This window comes from Lonchura striata, chromosome 4 (assembly GCF_046129695.1).
Source record: "Lonchura striata isolate bLonStr1 chromosome 4, bLonStr1.mat, whole genome shotgun sequence".
Lineage (NCBI taxonomy): Eukaryota > Metazoa > Chordata > Aves > Passeriformes > Estrildidae > Lonchura > Lonchura striata.
In genome coordinates this window covers 40,248,324-40,267,563 of record NC_134606.1, presented here as the reverse complement: position 1 = coordinate 40,267,563, position 19,240 = coordinate 40,248,324, and the positions used below count along the sequence as shown (strand labels likewise).

At 34.3% G+C, this 19,240-nt stretch overlaps 1 long non-coding RNA gene across 1 annotated transcript; it reads left to right on the top strand.

Moving 5' to 3' along the window:
- Window positions 1-641: 641 nt before the first annotated feature.
- Window positions 642-15,188, top strand: LOC110473748 (uncharacterized). The gene is made up of 3 exons (XR_002465926.2): window positions 642-702; window positions 7,739-7,782; window positions 15,116-15,188. It is a non-coding gene; the product is annotated as an uncharacterized LOC110473748 (long non-coding RNA).
- The last annotated feature ends 4,052 nt before the right edge of the window (window positions 15,189-19,240 follow it).

Genomic DNA, 19,240 nt, shown 5'->3' with positions numbered 1-19,240 from the left:
TTCAGTGGTGCTTTCTGGTTAATGGAATTGATCTTGACCCTTCTCTTGCAGATATCCCTACACAGATTTGTACATAATGTCAGTGCTGTTCTCAGCATGTGTTTTGGTTAATTCTCCAGAACATACACCCTGCTGATTTATTTGATGCAGCACATGTAAAGATATGGAATTCTAACACAACAAACTGTGGTAAGACAAACATAAATTGCTTCTATGTGTGTCTGCATAAACCTCTGCCTTCTATTTTTTCCAGTAACATCTCTGAAACCCAAACCCATATAAATCTGCTTCCCTCTGTGGAAGACACACCTGATTTGGACTTATCCTTTAATGCCTCATTTTGTCTATCACCTACATAATTTGTCTGTAGAATACCAAAGGCACCTTATACTATAGAACAAATATAACTTAGCTGTACTCAACAGCTGGGCTGTGTGCTGTATGCCAGTTCTTATTGAGTATTTTGTTAATTTCCACGTGTTTAAAATAGTTGTGTACAAAAAAATGGGAATTTTATCTTGCATGTAGTTGTTGACAAAATGTTTTTTTCCATTATGAAACTCAAATGGTCATCTCATAGGCTCTATCTTCTACTAATTTTGGATTATGTTTTGATTTTAGACCATGTTTCTGATTCATGCCACATTTACTTAAGTGCAGCTAAACAACAACTGTAAAATACAACATACTGCAGCTGGAAAGGTAAAACAGTAAAGTAGTGCCTTATGAAACTAGTAGAGCAATGTAAGGCTTATCTGTACATTCTGCACTAATAGAATGGAACTAAGAATATGAGAACTATATATAGCAACATTTTTCCTTTCATGGTTCACTGTAGTATCCTTAATTTTAAGCTGATGGATGTAAATCAAAAGAGAAAAATGTTGTTTCAATCAAGCTAGGAAAGAGGCCTAGGTTTATTTGAATCCTCCAACCTACTCTTGTTCCATGGTACAAAAAATACCTGATTTATGTGCCAGGGTCTACAGTAATAGTTATAGAAGATATATTGGTATGCCAAATAATATATTTTTTTTATTTTGGAATAGAATAAGAAGGGCAATAATGAGTGGCAGAGATTTAGAATTTATTTAGAATTATTTTAATACTTCGTTCCATGAAAAATATTTCCCTAAAATCTAGAATGCAAGTCAGTCTGTTTTGTTATAGATTTCTCTCACATCAATTTGACTTTGGAGTCAAGGAAGGTCAAAAGTCATCCTGAAGTCTTTCTCTGAGGGCAGGTATTCAAAGGATCTTTTACCTCCATTTTCTTTGAATCTGTAGAAGTGTAATTATTTTTTGAGAATGTTTCATCTGTGTCAAATTCTTTTTAAATCATTCAGTTCATGTGAAAATAATTGAAGACATATTCGGACACTAACAGCAGCGCAGAGAAAATTATTGGATCTTTTTGGTGTCCATGGGGAAAAAAGCTGAAGTAAAACAATGGAGAACTCATGATAACAGATCTCCCCAGTCTCCCCACATCTGCAAGTTGAATTTAGTGCATCAGATGTTCCTTTTTGTGTAGTCACATTAGTTTGTATTTTAAATGCACTGTAATATTTACCAATAAGTTTCAGTGCTGCCATTTCCTTTCTTGAGACCTGTTACTATTCTTGTTAAGGCTCTTACTTTTCTAAGAATGAGAAACAATGTTACTATCATTACCTGGTATCTAGAGGTCATCCATTTCAGTCTCAGAACTGATGAAATCAATTTTTAGTTTCTGCTTGATAACAGAAAGAAGAATATTAGGAGATAGAAAGAAACATAACTGACCTGCATCATGTTAGTTTTCTGAGGTGTCTCAGAAACACTTTTCTGCAATCACTTCCAAAAAACCCTAAAAATGTTGTGAGATTTGTAACAATCTCTTTTCTCAAAAAACATTTCACCTACCCCCTCAACTTCAAAAATATTTTATTGTTTTATTCTATTGTGCAAAATGCACCACTGTTTTCAGTGACACTGTTAAATACTAGTCTGCAAAAACCATTTAGAACATGAATGCTAATGTGCTTCTGTCATGACCCTGAATTTTAGTGATCTTTCATATTACTTATCTGTGTGTTTTTAGAATGCTTTAGTGTAACCAAGACATAAAGAGTGCTGAAGCCACATTGATTTTAAATGGATGATGACAATAACTGCAGTTATGAGTTACTTTTATGCATGGGAGTTTCTATCTGGTGAGCTGGAAAAAGAATACTACAAGTGATAAATAATGAGCCAGAGAACCACTCATCCATCACTATATTTTGCAGTGATAATTTTCTAATAAGTAGGAGTCTGTAATGCCTCAGAACTCTTCCCCAAGTTCCTTAAGACATCTAATTATTCAGTATGATACTTTATTCAGACACAACTAAATTTAAATATGAAGATTTGTTTTGAGACTGTGGAATACAATAATAATCTTATCCCTTAATTTTCTGAATTTCACTTCATTTACTTATTAGCTTCTACAGTCATGCTAAAAAACTAAAAATGGATATCTAAACAGTCATTGTAGTCATGCATAATTTGAAAGCCACAATCAGAAAAGTAGTCCTTTGTAGTAGATAACACTGAAGTACAAAACTAAAACTAAGTCCAGAGACTTTTAATTATGAAATTCTAAGAGGAAGGAAAATAAATAAGTAGAAGTGTCTGAAATATCATAAAAACAAGACCTGAAAAAGGAGATTTATTTTTTTTTTTCTTTTAGAAACTACCACATCATTCTAGCACAAAGAATGGTGATAACAGTCTACACCTTCTGTATTGGAGCTGTTTTGAAGATGGAGTTAATGCCCACTGCCTTCTCTACCCATCTTTTCTTGTCCTCTGTCTAATGGAACATATGAAGGGAAGGTAGAAACCAGAGTCTGGGCAACTAACAGTTATCTTTCACAGCCTAGTAAATACAAATTTTTCCATGGTTAATTTAAGTAGATAGACTTTTTATTGGCCTGACAGGACTTAAGTCTGAACTAATTTTAGCTTCTTTTAGCAATTTTCTAGAGCTGACTCTTGGTTATCTGCTTAAATTTAACCTCATCCTTGATATCTGACACATGTAAAGGAGTAGATTAACAGGTCTAGCATACCAGGTAGTGTGCTAGTCCAGCAAACAACAGCCCTTTGTGCCAACTGAGACAGTGTCAGGTTATTCTGCAGCTTTCAAAATTCTTCTGAAAACCAGTGCAGGTGGCATAAGAGAGAGGAAATAAACTGTAATGAGAAAATATTTAAAAATAGATTCAAGGGAATCCAAGAATGAGGAGGAAAAGACCCCCATCAACAGCACTGCGCTACTCCTGGTGGATATTTATGAATTTTGGAAACTCACAGTGACATGACATGTCACAAGACAGCTCTGCCTGGGGAAGACCAGGAGTCACCAATCTTCTGACTTAAGAGGATATTAGTAAGAAGACTACAACATGAGAGAAATTTAGTGGATAACATTTTTTCTTTCATTACAGTTTTAAAACCTTTTTAAATTATTATTATTAATAGACTATAGATCTTACTGTATCTAAATGAATGAGAAGTCTTGTACTTTGATTGAATAATTCAGATGCTATCTGAGCTAACAGTAAATTTTTGGTTCCACTTAAAAAGTGTGTTCTACTTTTACCAACAACATTTACACCATAAAAAACACTTTTGGTAAAGCCTTTGTGGAGACAATGTTATCAGCCATGTTGAAAAATATTTCTCTTCCATTTTTTTCCTTTCCAAGGCTTTGACTTGAGGAAAGCTCTGGATATACTGGGCTGAAAAACAGTGTGTGGTGTAAGAGATTCCAAAGCTAGAGAGACACTTGGGCTCTGCAAGGATGTGAGGAACAGTTCTTGTTGTTAGAGGAGCCTCCTGGTATGGACAGTGAAATTCAGACGCATTTAAATTGCTCTAAGATACAGAGAACATCTGTGAAAATATGGTATGGAAAGGGTTGTACTCTGTATCCAGGAATTAGAGAAAACACAAGAGGCTTTGGGTTTAGACAGTGGAAGGCTGAGGAAAAGGGTTGCATTGTTTTCAGTCTTGGCTTGGAAAGATGCAGAAGAAGACACAGAGAAGGCAGGAGAATGTATTTTTATGCTAAATGGATTTGCACTGTAGTTACTAGAGCCTTGAAGTTTGACCAGTTGAATGGCATAATTTTTTCCCAGTTGTTTTCTGGTTAAAAAAAAGGAATTAAAAAATTGCTTTTATTTCTTTGCAAGTACAGAGAATCAAGGTTTTTAAATACTTGTACTCCACTTATTTTATCTTTAAATTTGTGTAAGACTCTGGGACTGAACACCATGTGCTTATTTCTTACTACTCCATCTTCATGTGTAACAGTCCTTTGCTTTTGAAATTTTTACATCTCTCAAAGGAGAATCCTACATTCATAGGTCTTTGTTTTATGAATTTCCTGATCTTTCAAACATGCCAAGTTGCTGTTGTCAACCCTCTCCACACCACCACATTTTCTCCTGAATGTCTTTCATTTTCAGAGATGTAGTCAGCCCTAATTGGGCAATCACTGTTTTCCAGGTGGAAGAGGAGCAACATGTCCAGCAGTCAGTATCACTTATCTCTTTAAAGTGCATACAGCTCAATCACTTTCTGCTAAAGTGTTCAAAATAGTATTTCTTAGGAGGATGCACCCAAGTCTGTGACTCCATCCACCATGAAGTCAGAATGTACTCAGATAAGTGTGTACTACAGACTGTGCTTTGTTATCTGACAGGAGCAAATATGGTAGATGTGCCTAAGTTCCTGTAATCACAAAAAATACCCTTAAGCTGTGTGACTGTGAGCTGCTAGAAATCCATCTGTCTGGCTTGTGTGCATGCATGTATTTTGATTCTTTCTAGCAAGGGAGCATTTAACATATGTTGTTTTACAGACCTATACCCCCTACTGAAATATTTCAGATTTCCTTCCTAAGGTAGTACCATATGTAGCCATCACACAGCTGGTCTTATGGATTAGTAGGAAGGAGTGTAAGCTCTTTATAATAGGGTTTAAGTTGAAGTATTTTCTTCAAATAGGCCAGTATTGATGCACTATTATTATTCATCATCTTTAGATGTGGAAAAGTTTGACATAGTAAGAAAAGCTATGTAAAATTTAAAAACAGGCTTAGAAAACTTATCTCTTGTCAATATCTAACTTGGCTTAAAAACAGCTGTAGTCCAGCTTGATTTCTATATTTTCTTTAAATTCTGGTCTGGTAGTGTTACATTTTGAACAACTGAGCTGCACCAGAACTTAATTTTTGTTTGTTTGTTTGTGGATTTTTTGATTTTGTTATGAAAGACATTTTTAACACACGAGTTAAAAGAGACTTTCATTTCTTGGACATGTAGGAATGTGTAGCATTTTTTTTTAACTGACTCAAAAAACTCAGGTAACATATTCTTCCATGACAGACTGCCTCAGAGGACATAGTGCAATATGCTCTCCTGACTTCTTTGTGCACATTTGTCCATCCAACAGTTTTCCTGAGCAGAAAATGCTCACATGAACTCTTAAGATCCATTTTTTAAGTTATGGTGAAGAAATCTGAAACCCCATGAAATCTAAATTTGTGGACCTAGAATTCCTGATTTCAAGAGGAATGAGAAAAGGCAATCATTTAAAATCAGTAAGTAGTATCAATAATGTACTTCAACTGACAGAAAATTATGTGAAATCCTGTTAGACTGCTGCATCAGCAAAAATGAATTCTAGTTTTCTCATTCTATTTGTTGAAATCCAGATACTAGGAAAGTAACAGAAATTGACATGAAGGAGCATATTCAGTGTAATTAACTGAATTTTGAGGAAAAAATGACAGAATTCACATATTTTCAACATTTTAGTCTTGGAAAACATTTTTCTTCATTTTGTTCTCAATTTTGACGTGAGTTGAATAGACATTTGCATATAAATAACTGCAGAGAAATTTTTTAACCTTAAACAATTCCTTAAAATAGTAACTATTATTTTTGCACTTCTGTAGATTAGAACTACAGAACTATACTAAAGTCAGCCCTATAAACACCTTCCAGAATGAAGGATCCAGTGCAGAATTTCAGCCATGATTAAATCTTCTGGAAGGAAGTGTTTGCTATGGAAATGCTGACACAACATTGACAATAAAAGTGTGTGTAGACAAAATGAACAGTTTGATAATGTGTCTTAAAATGAGTTACAAACTTTTTTGTGCAGCAGAAGTGATGGTGATGGCATGACTATTTAACTTTTGTAACTGTAGATTAGCATGTACATTAGTTCAGCTGTTAAAATTCACTTACACTTGTTTTGGCTTTTTAAAATAAAATGTTCCTATTCCAAAGTTATAATGGACCTGCTAATGGGGTATTGACTACTGCTTCTTGTCATCCATCTCCTGGTGGAAAGGTGATTATTACTTTTCACTAAATAATTCACAGTTTTCTACACATTCACATAAAATTCCTTTTACAAGGAATTAATTCCACTTGCATTTGAAGATACCTCCAACTAGTGGAAGTATCTAATATTTATTGGCTATATAGTATAAAAATACCTTTTCAGGGATTTGCCAGGACAAAGAACTGCTTTCTTAACTTTATCAGATTTGTCAGCCATATGCATGTCTTCAGACTTGAAATTTGGGTGCTATCAACTCAATTGATAAGGAAAATCTTACATAATATTGATTTTTAAAAATATATTCTTGTGGAATGTTTCATTTAAATGAACTGTTATTGAGAAATTTTTGAGAAAGAGTGAAGTTGAAACTATAATTCTTTATTTGGATTTCTACATTCTTGAAATAAAAGCCAAAGAAAAGTTTCCAAGCATTTGGTTCTATCAAGCTCAGCACAAGAAGCAGAAAATGCAAGAAACTTCAATTTCCCCACTTTTTCACTAGGTCCTTGGGATAGTTTCTGCTTTTATTAGAGCTCATATTGCCTTCTGTTTCCTGGACAATCTCAAAAATCTTGAAAAATTTACGCACCTTAAATGTATGTATATGTGCATGGTTGAATCACCAATGACTAAAGTCAAGCTGCACTTTAGAAAATGATGCTTAGGAATGAGATGTAGCTCTCCCTGGGGTTAAAATATTAATTCCCTGGAATTATACTATTTTCCTAAATTCAAGTGCATAGAATTCCTGCTTCAGTTAGCAAAGAGTGGTTGAGCACAGAGACACAATTATTTTATAATATTTTTCGATCCTCATTATTTATACTGGAAGAGCATTGTCAGAAAGTTTTAACAGTCCAGTTCATATTCTGCTTAAACTGTCCTTTAGCTTTCTGATGACCAGCATTCATCAGGGCTAAAAAATAAAGGATGAGAATAGAGAGGAGAGGTTTTAAAGGTTTCAGTTATAGAGAGAATCCATTCAGTGTTCAGAAATTTTCCAGATTTCTAGACAGGGTGTAGAACCTATAACCAAACCAAAGAAGACTCTTTGTCATGCAGGTTTAAAGTTAGCTTTATCTATGATCCTCCACTAAAAAACATTCCCAGCTCCTGACCTCAGTTCCCATGGCAATCTGTGGCAACTCCAAGTTAAGAGTTAAAAGCTTTGTGTGTACACTTTACACGTGAGCGTTCAGCTATGAGATGCTCTTTGTAGGGACTGGCCTTTATTTTGTTACAACTCTCAAGTTCTGAATTTTCTCAACAGTTATGGGTGTAAGAACTGGGCATATTACATAAAAAGTGAACTTGCTAAATAGACATATTCTTTTTCTTCTCTTTTTCTATCTAGGGATTGTCTGAGACTTTGGTGTAGTCTTCCAGCCTGCCTCTGTGGTAAGCTTTTACAGATTTTTTTTTTCCTCCACTTAAGGAATTTCTTTCATCTCAGAACATAGTGAAAGGAGTCATGATGTGGCACAAATGATAGTTCCTTATGTTTAATCAGCTATAATCAAGTAATTCTAGTCAGTACTGAGAAACAGATTTAACAGTGGTTGCCATGCACTACTACCTGAGAAACACTGAAAAGGTATTAAGATCTGTATTCAAACCTTACCATATAAGTAGACACTAATGTCACTTTCTGATTGTCTCTTATGAGCCCACATAATAAACACATGCAACTATAGAATTTATTGGCACAGACATTTATCGATAGCAAGAACAAACAAAATTAGCCATCTACAGAAGAGTTTTTAAAATAGAATTAATTTGATTAATTAATTGTATTAATTAATCAAATTGATTAATTAATAGAATTAATTGATTGATTTCATTGATTTCTTGCAAAAGGGCATTGTGCCAGCAAGTGTGTAATAACTGGTAAGATGAAATAGAAATCATCAAATGAATGAAATTTGTATTTAGATACACTTTTTTTTTTTTAAAACCAAACTGCTAAAAGTGTGGCATTTTACCTGAATTACATAAATCAAAGCTATTGATATGTGTCTTATCTTTTACTCCCTGTGAGCATAAGTCATCAGGATAGCACTTTGAAATTCATAGCATGCTACTCTCTAAAGAGATCTTATTGCAGCAAATCTAATATACCTCCTCCACAGAAAATTATTTTAATAGCTAATTGTAAGACTCTCATTTGACTGCTTGAGATCAGTCAATCAGTGGGGTGGTGTCTTAGTTGACTTCAGAGGTGGTAAAATTTCCTAGCACACAAGTTTTCTGCTATGGTTGTTTGAACTTTTCATTTGTTATCATACAACTGAAAAAAAAGTGAGAGATTCTCAGGCATTAATTGTAAGTCATGTGGTCCTGTATACTCATACAAGGCATAAGGAAACTGAAAGGAGTGCAGCAAGAAAGGTAAATGTTCTCCTACCTTATCTTGCCACTCTGGAGACAGATCCAAGCAGAGGGAAACACTGCAAAGCATGAACTATATGGGGATGTCTGGTTACCCTGTGCATTATTCCCCTAAGATTTGTAATTCTTGTGGCATTAGATTTTACTACTCTAATAAGAAGCAAGTTACTCTGTATAAATTGTTTTGCTACATTTTAAATAAATCACCTACATCCCAAAATGACTCACCATGCAGAACTGTCTAAGCATGAGGGAGATTTTAAAGAAATGTGGAAATAATTCAATTGTCCTTGCCTGCTCTTGTGTTAAGAAGTTTTTATTCAATTACTCCAAAACTTGCTTTCTTTCTTGATTAACTTTTAAGAGCAAATGGTGCAGCAAAACAGCAGCACTGTCATCATAAAATTTATTTAAACCTTAGGGACTGAAGATAAATATTTGATTTTATGGAAATAACTGAAAATGCTCTGCAAATGTTCCATGTACTACAATACTACAATGCTTTTACAGTATAAACAGATTTTTAAATTAATCTTATTTTCTGTGAGAAGAAGAAAATTATCATTCCATTTACATTCTAGCAAAGAGGAGAAAGTATTATGGTCCAATACTGAAGTATTTGCTCCCAACAAAAAAAAAAATAATGTAGTTGGCTCATTGAAATGTAAACAAAAATGATTATCACAGTTGTCATTTTTAATAGGAACAGTATCTAGGTCTTTGATCTGTGACATGGCATGGAAAATATTGTTTACTTACTCTGCTAGAAAAATTAATAATGCATGTTATGGCACAGCATGTAGTACTGCAGAAAGAAATTATTTTGACAGCCATTTTGGTCATCTGCTTAAGTAGCTGGACTTTATGTTTTGATGATCCACCTTTGTCCATGGACTTTTCCTGTGCATTGTTACCTGAAAGAGTTAAACTTACTTGCTTTGCTGCTTGTATTTGTCTCAGTCTCTGCTAACCTGATTTTCATAAGCACTACAAATTTATGCTGTCTCTGGATGGAGCTCTCCTTTCTGCACCTCTGTTATGTTGTACCTGTACCCACAGTGGTGCATGAAGACAGCAGACCAGTTCTGTAGTGCAGAGAGCAGGACTCCATGATGCACTTGAGGGAAGCACTTCATCTTATACCACATAAGGTCCAGAAAAATCTACTTTTTAAAATACATTCACATTCCTGCTGGGACTGCAGAACAAACAGGTAGTGGAGTGTTTAATTTGAAAAAAAATTGTTGAGTACCCAGAGGGAAAAAAAAAATATCTATCTATCTATCTATCTATCTATCTATCTATCTATCTATCTATCTATCTATCATCTATCTATCTATCTATTTATATGTATTCTCACAAACTTTATAACCTGCCTAGTGTTTTTGACCATTGTGTATTATTATTCAAACATTAGGGAAAACTTGTGCACTATTAAGAGAGAGATAAGTTCCTTGAAGGTGGTCAGATGTTTGTAGTTTCCAGGAAAGAGCAGGAACAAAACCAGTTCTGTAGATCAGTTTACTTCCCAAGCCCCATGTACAGAGAGGATTTTAGACTGAATCTTTTTTTGAGAGGAAAATATTTATACTAACATCTAGTCTGTCATTCCTATTCCATTAGTTCATCTGGATCTTTACACAGAAAGGCCTCTATGGGGCATAGGATTGTGTGGTTTACAGATAAAAATATGTTTGAAATTAGAGAAAGTGCAGCATGACGTGTGCTTGGGGAACACCTTTTACATTGATTTGCAAGGAGTCTCATCTCAATAGCCAGTTGTCTCCTGTGTATCAGAGCTCTGATACAGGAGTGTATCAGAGTGTTGGTACAATATAAGTTGTAATCAATTTTGTGAGGTTCAGGTTGGGATATCTCAGCTTGTTCCACCTGGCTATGGAGCAAGGGTTTTTTAAAGCCACTACTTAAAAAAATTGGTTTACTGTGGTTATTATTTTAAAGTGATTTTGGTGAGATGATGAAAATATCAGAAAATAACCAGATGGTTCTATCAAAGAAATTATGTGTGCAGTCTTAGTTCTGTGATGAAATAATGCAGGTCTAGGCAGATTAAACTGTACGGAAATACTTTGCATATTTCAAAGCAACAGGGAGATCATCCAAGTAAAATGTAGGGGCAGGCACAGTCAAAGCATTGGCATAATCCCATACAGTCCATGGAATATTTGCAAAGCATTTTCTTACTTATTTTGCATGAAAAACAAGCCTCCCTTCAGATCCTTGAATACCAATATGTTTGTAACTCTTGTGTTAGCACTGCTGCTGTAGTGGTCTCAAAATTTTCATAGTACAGTTTCATGAATGACAAGTGCAGAAGAAAGATGCCAGAAGCATATTTCTTGCTCAATAAAGAAGAAATTTTTGTTTCCACATTTGAACTGTCAGCCATGAGCTGTTAGGATAGTGGAGAACCAGATTTAGCACTGCTGAATGTAGCCTGCTCCTTTATAAAACTTGAATAGAACATCCAGGCACCTAACCACTCACACAGCTTCCAGATACCAGGGAAAGCAACCATTCAACACTAGATAGATAACTATATTGGTCAGAAATCACAATATATTAACATAATTTTCTAATATATCTAAGCCATTAAAAATAATCTGAGAAGCTTGTTAATTGGCCACATAAGAAGCTTATTTAGATCCACAATGTATGGAAACACTTTGTAGCTTAGTAAAGAGCCAAAGTGAAGGAAGTTGAATTTTCCAAGGGCTTGTGGTTTTGTACTTTCTGTATTTTATATGTTTGGAACTAAGTTGAATGATAGGAAAAATTACAAATCCTGCTGTTTAGTTCCATCTAAACATCACTGAGTTCTACCCAGTATCATCACACAACCAGAATAATTTAAGCTCCTAGCAAAACTTGAGGAATCACTCTTGTAATCTGGCTTAGATTTATATGGGTTGTAGGTCTCCTATTTCCTCTAAAGAAGTAGAATAAGGAGTGCCAGGGTCTGGAAACCTGTCAAAGTGCTCAAAAAGAGAAATAATATTTCAACACTGTGAGACAAAATTAAACTTAGAATATGCGTGTCCTATGTGTTGGCAACTTATTTTGCCTAGAATTGCTCTGATGTTATTGAGTACTAAAAATGATTTTATCTAACCAGAAATGTTCCCCTTTGTGTTTTAAAGTACCTGAGATAACTTTGCATCTAATGTTATTGAGTTTAGAAGCACACAAAATTGTTGCTGCTGTCATTACATGTGTTAGAGTGAGACAATGATGTTGCTCTTTTTATTTCTGTTGTTAGAGAGCATTGTATTAAAGGCTGTAGAAACATGTGGGGGTTTTTAATACTGTATTTTATTGATGTTTCATGCAGTAAAGAAAAGTCTGGTACCTGAACAGACTTTGTAGAATTAGAAGTCTAGCGAGCAGTCTTTCCTCATTCTCACTTTTATGTTTGTTCTATATATGTGGAGAGATTTCAGGCCAGCCTAATGCATTACTCACTGAAGAACCTTTCCAAGAAATAAATTCAATAATGAAGTAGTTGGAAGCCCTGTATATTCACATTTGTAAATGGGAAAAGTATCAGCAAAGGCATGTTGTTATTGATTTTGTAATAAGCTGCACTAATTAACTAACTAATAGGCCAGCTGGAAGTCAAAATGGATTTTTTTTTCCCGCACAGGTTGAGAGAAGCAACATTACCACTGAAAGTATTGGAATTTTGTTTTATTTCAAAGGCATGAGCTGGGAAAATAAATGACTCCAAAGCAATTTTGTAGTGTGGTTTTCCAAAGAGGAAATAAATTAACTGAACCGTTACAAAAAAACTTTTCTCTGCAAAAACATACATGTTTATACCTGACTCGTTTCAATTAATTTTCTTTACTGGGAATTCCATCCATTATTTTGATATGTTTTATGGTGAGTAAGAACCCTTGATTGCAGCTACATACCACAAAAAGGAGTTTTGCCACTTTTCATTAAAAAAACTGTCTTCAGAAATGTAAGAGACCATTTTAATGTCTTTGCTTGAGAAAGTAATTCAAGAATTCTCCAAAATGAGCTTTTTCAGAGATGTCAGCTATTGAAATAACAACAACAACAACAATAATAATAAAAATAATAGTACTAAAAATGTATTTATCTAACCATATTGAAATCACCTTTTACAAGTGTTCTTGTAGGCAAATAAGAAATATATTAGTCACGTTCTCAAAGCCAGGGTGCCCCCATAAGTAACAACATTGGAACATTTCTCACAGAGAGCATTCACAGGTTACATCCAAATAAGATTAAATGGACTGATTTCAGTTTGTCTGGTTTCTCTTGCATATAGACAAATAGGACACAAGAATTGCTGTAGTTTTCTGCATCTTTTTACTGAAATTTCTAATAGAAAACTCTGAAGCACAGGTACTAAACCTCTATTACTTTATAAGTGTATAGTTTAAAAGGCATTTTGGCAAAGTAACATAAAATTACACAATTGTTTTGTATTGTGGTATGAATTTGTATATCATTCTAGAGATCTCAGCAAAATTTTAAATGTTTCTTAATTACTGTTTAGGTGTTTCAGTTCATGAGTTTTGAGGTGAGATATCAGAACCACCATGGCCATCTTGTTCTGACTTCCTTTGCACAGAAGCTATAGAACTTCTGTGAGTGATATCTGACTGGAAGATGCATGGTGTTCAAGTCATTGCTCCTATAAAAAAACTCTCAAGTTTTGAATCTTTTACTTTTAGTGATAAACAGTGCTTACTAAGTTACACCAATGTCTAATTTCACTCTCTGTTATAAAGATGGCAAATTTTTCTATATTTAATTTATTAACCTTTAGTCCACAACTTTTACACATCTTATTATATCTTAATTTGAGAAACAGAGGAGATAGATTTAAAAATCTTCATTCTTTGTCTTTTATATCCAGGTTGTATGTTTCCTTGCAAACATTGAATTAACTTATTAACTTATTTATAACTCAAAGATTATGATTCTTTGAATGTTCATGGGAGTTTATATTATTTTTTTCCAATTTATTGATATTCTTCCTAAAATCTGAAGGCCATAGCTGACTATAATGCTCTAATAGTGGTCATATCACTAGCACAGTATACACAGAGATAATTTAACCTTTCTTCTTCTGCCATGGCCTACATGATAATAAGGTGAGTAAATAATCCCAGGATGCAAACTCTTTGTGCCACAGCCCTGCAAGTTCACTGTACGATGTGCTGTCTTCAGAAGTGAAGAGCTGTGTCTCAGAAACCCACTCCCTACTTTTCAGAAAATTAATTTGTATTCAGGACTTGTGTTAGTGGTCATGGAGATATTTCCTACCTCTGAGACACTTGGATGAATTCTTCAAAATGCCCTGAGCCTCAAGTTCCCAAGAAATGGTGAGAGCAATAATTATTGGCAAGTAGCTGATCTTAAGGAAACAGCAGGCTTCCAGGTAGCACAGTGCAGAGATCCTCCAAGCTAGCTGGGGTTTTGTCCTTCAAGCCAACTCTATGAGTATTTAAAATAATCAAAAGTATCTAAATAATGAGTAATTATATATTAGTATTTAATATCTAATAAGTATCATATCATGAGTATCTAAATCAACAAAATACTCTGTGGCAAAGTGATCTGCTGCTGGGGCCATGCACTGAAATGATGACGTACTTCCAGAGCAGGGGCATTCACCTCCAGTCACAGCTCTGGCAGTGACTCCATAGTGTCAGTTTGTTTTGTTTTGTCATTGTCCTATGACACAGTATCTCATAAAATGTAATCCATATGTAATCCAAAGGGTAGTGAACTGAATAAGAGAATTTCAAACAGTCTCCAAGCCTGACGCTTGATTTTCTTAAAAAATGTAATTTCTGGACCTCAAAGATTTTATAATCTCTATTATTACACCTCAGCATGAAACCAAAACTTACCTGACTACAAAAAGAATTCAGTCTTTTGACCATGTTTCATAGATTGATACACTGACTTTACATCTAATAACATGCAATTAATTTAATGAATTTAATGTGCAGAGAAAATATTTCTGACCGTGGTTATGTCTTATGCTATTGGCACATTTTCAGACAGTGAGGACACCGGTAGCTGTCTGTGTTAGGCTTTGTAATTACTCATCTCATAGCAAGCAACAAACCTCCTACTGATTATGATGATTTATCTGTAATACTTTGTTGTTTTATTTTGGCTGGAGAATGTAGTTTTTATATCTACACTTTGCTTCCATTTGACCATACTCCAGATGTAGTGAAATCTGGTTACACTTTTCTGCTTAATGACAGAGCAATATGAAATATATGTCAGGAGTTAAATATGAAGTGAAGAATAATGTTTAATTATTTTACAGGTCAAGACTCTGCATCATATTGTTTGCTTTTATTCCTTCCATTATTGTAAACTGTTGGCTTTCTGCTTTCGGGATGACAAGGTAATAAGATGCGGGTGTTGACTTTTGCCTACCAAAATCTCCTATGCATATTACCGAAAGTGATATAACTGATAATGAAGGAACAGGGAAAATATGCCTTCTCTGGCAGAGGTTAATTGAATTTGTCCTTTCTGCTTTGCTCTATCTTGTTTTCAGTTTTGTGTTTCCTTCCTTTTTCCACAGGATGTATGAATATTTGTGGGCAGGCTGCAGTGCTGTCCTTTATAATTTTTCAGAATACATTTTCATTTCATATGTTACTTCCATCCTGTGGGGTCTTCATGTCCTGCAAGGGTGTGGAATGTTGTCAGGAATTTCTGCATGATTCATATTTCTTGAGAGCAGATTTCTTCTGTATGAACTCCCCTGTAGGCTTTATTGATCCTAATATTTTATCTTAATTAATTTGGCTGGAAAATATTAAGAAAGAATGAAAATGGCATTATAGGCAGAGCAATCCAAGTTATCAGGTTTATAGTAAAGTTCTTTTTCAAAAAGTACTTTCAACTAATTTTTTTCAGGACTTTTTTTTTTTTTAATAAAAATCTTATATCTTCAGTCATGAATGTTTTGTTTCTATGGGAAAAACATTAATTACTGCACTTTTGTTTTATTTGGCTTGGTTTACAATATTTTATGATTCCACTGACCAGAAAATTTGTATACCTACATCATAGACATGTTTTCAGAGGTATTTAACACCACAGGTGTTCAGTTCCTTTTTTCTCACAGTTTAGATGTGTGCTATCACTGGACTTAATTTCATTATGTATATTATGTATATGTTCATCAAAACCACTTAGTAGTGCCTCTGAGTATGTAAAGCAAACCTTCTAAGGATAAAGTGAAAACCCACCAACTTCTTGTAGAACAAGGCTATAGTGAATTGTCAAACTGGATCTTGCAGTCTTTTGGTTAAGCTGGTTGTAAGTTTTACAGGTATATTGTCTTTAATAAACACTTGGTATCAGTTTTGCTCTTCTAATAACAAGGATGCTAAAGATGCTAAGACTTTTTGAACTAGAGTTTGCACCAAATGCCTGTTTGCATGATGCCCAATTCTCACAGAACCAGCACACTTTACTGACGTGACTCTGGCAATAACCTCACCATGTATTGTATCAGTCATTCACCATAGGCAGGTTTTAGCAGAAGGGTGAAATGAAACACTGATCCTACTTCCAGTTGCACAAAATCTGGGACAATTCAGATCATCTTGCCTTCTCTCCTTCCTTTCACATGCAAATTTTATATTTGTTCACAGTCTGTACTGGAGAAGTACAACAGTAAAAACTGCGAATGTCTTTAGTCCTTATTGTTTCAGTATGTCAAATAAAGGTTTACAGACCTTGCTGAGTGGTGATAGAGTGAAAGATGAATTGTTAATGCTCTTAATAATATATAACTGGTAATATTTGCTTTTGAAAGTTCAGCCATTTTTGGTCAGTCTTTTGCTTTCCTATGTCAGCTTTGACATAGTTCTGCATTCTTATGTCACTTTTTTCATTTTGTTATTCAGCTTGGATATAATTTATAATTAAAAAGCCCCCCCCTCCCCAGTATTGATTCACTGACTTATTGATCTGTTCACCAAATAGTTCAAATGAAGTCATTACCCCATTGACCTCTGCATTTGCTATTTGCTTGCTTTCATTTTACCCCTCTGGATACTGCATACTTTTATTTTTAAGAGGTGTGAAAACAATAGGATTTGCAAATTGTAAGCATGCTGTGATTCTTTATGCTTTTTACAGTCTTCTCATTTAAGCATTTAAGATTTTTCCTCCTTCCAGGATAGCTATGTGGGAAGAGATTGTTGATTTTTGTACAAGTTATATATAGTATCAAAGCCCTCCTAGGGATTAGTATCACACCAACTTTGTATGGCTGTTCAGCACCTCTGTAACAAAAAAAATTATATTTTCCTTTCATATTTGCAAGGTTTACAATTATATTTTTTCTTGGTTTTATTGGTAGAAAGATAATGAGGTAAATAATTTAATGTATTCCCTAACAAGGTAGAAAGACTTTTTTTTTTCCTAAAGGAGAAGCAAATTTATCTCTTTGGTCTTCACCCATGTTTCTCCATCAGAAATGACCACAAGTCTGAGTTCACAGTTTTGCCTGTTAGTCTTGGAAAAGCACAGTTTTTTTTCAGATGAAATTGCATGATAACCTTCAGCTTCTGAGCAATCCCCTTTAGAACATCACAAGTCACTAATTGTTCTGCAAACATAGATCAAAAATGAGCCAAAATATATACTTAAATCAGATTCTCTGACTAAAATAAGGAAAAAAAGGTACCTATTTATTATAAAAGCAGTTTCTGAAAATAGGTCTAATTCTTTGTAAAAAATTGAATAATTTTTAAAATCAATGTGCTTAATTGGGACTTCCGCTTGCTTGCTAATATTTTAAAAATGTGAATACTTAGCTCTTCCTCTTCTATTTTTTTTTGGGAGCTATCTTCAGTTGCTATAGCAAAATTTGTGAAAGAAATACAAATGAGAAATCACACACACAAGAAAAACTCTCCATGTGTATAGATGTCAGATACCTTCTGAACTTTTATTACTTCTTCTTGTCTATTTCACAGGGGAAAAGGATTTGACAAACCCCTCCATCATATTTGTGTCAGTGCCTGGAATTAGATACACAGTGTTATTGTGTACTTGAAAATGCTAATACATCTACAAATACTAGAGAGAACCAGGAAAGATAGATTTAAAATTTTGAGGATCTTAGAGCATCCTGTTGTACTTGTCAGGTTGTTCCAGCAGGAATTTTGATACCAGGAAATTATCAAGAAGCTTATATATATGGTTTTACCCCAGTATTAATGCAGCCCTGGGAAAGTTGGATGTAACATGAGCATCTGTAAGAAGATAATAATTTTAATACTTTTCCTCACTGCAATAAAGACATAAACAACTCATAAGTCTGTCCAATGGGCTAGCATGTCAGTGATATTGGATAACAGTTCATAATTTGTAAGGAAAGTGTCATTTACTTTAAATCCTATATAAGGATTTGGTGTTTCTTCGTCATTTATTAACATACAGAGGAGAGAACTTGTGGGTGCTTATTTTACTTTCTGTTCTCTTAGGTCAGTTTTATGACTTTGTAGTGTAATTGTCTAAAAAAAGAGTTATATTTTAGTTATAGCTCTGTTAGGCAAAGAACAATCAGTGCTGTAATTTTAATTTTTTTAAAATTATTTTTGAATTTAAGACTTCCTGTATTAGCATGATAAATCTGTAAGTGATTTGTGCTTGGGTATATGCACTGGGGAGAGAAGGGCTTGGCATTTTCAGAGGTGATTTGTAGTCTGGAGTGGAATACGGTTGGTAAACAAATCCAAGTCTCTGCATTGTCTAAAGTCCTGATGAGACCACATGAGATGATGTGCAAAGTTAATGTAGATCCAACTTAAAATTTCAGATAAAGCACAGTGGGGTAACTGTGATTCAATTTGATTGTAATTGGGGGTGAGAACCCAGCAGGTTTCTCTATGATTTGAAAGAGCCAGATAAGAAAGTACAGAAAAAAAATTAATTGCTGATCACTGCACCAGCTGCCTGTGTCTAAGAAACAGCACTGAGAATACAAAACTCTTTACAGATTAATCCTTTCCCCTTGATCATGTACTCTGTTTAAGTGCAAGGTGAAACTATATCATCTGTACAATTTTTTTTTTTTTTTTTTTGTATCTACAGCCTGAAATGCTGAAAAGGAGTGATCTGGTTTCAACTAAGATAGAGTTAATTTCTTCTCAGTAGCTGTTGCAGTGCTGTGTTTTGGATTCAGAATGAGAATCATGTTAATAACACACTGCTGTTTTGATTTTTTTTTTTTGTTAAATCATGTTTGCCCTAAATTAAGGACTTTTTTTCTTGTCTCATGCTCTGCCAGTGAGGAGAGACAAAAAAACTAAAAAAACCCCAACAAGCCCTAACAAATGAACCAACAACAATAACAAAAAAAACACCCTGAAAAAACCTCTGTGAGGGTACATAGGTGAGACATATTACCTGAACTGATCAA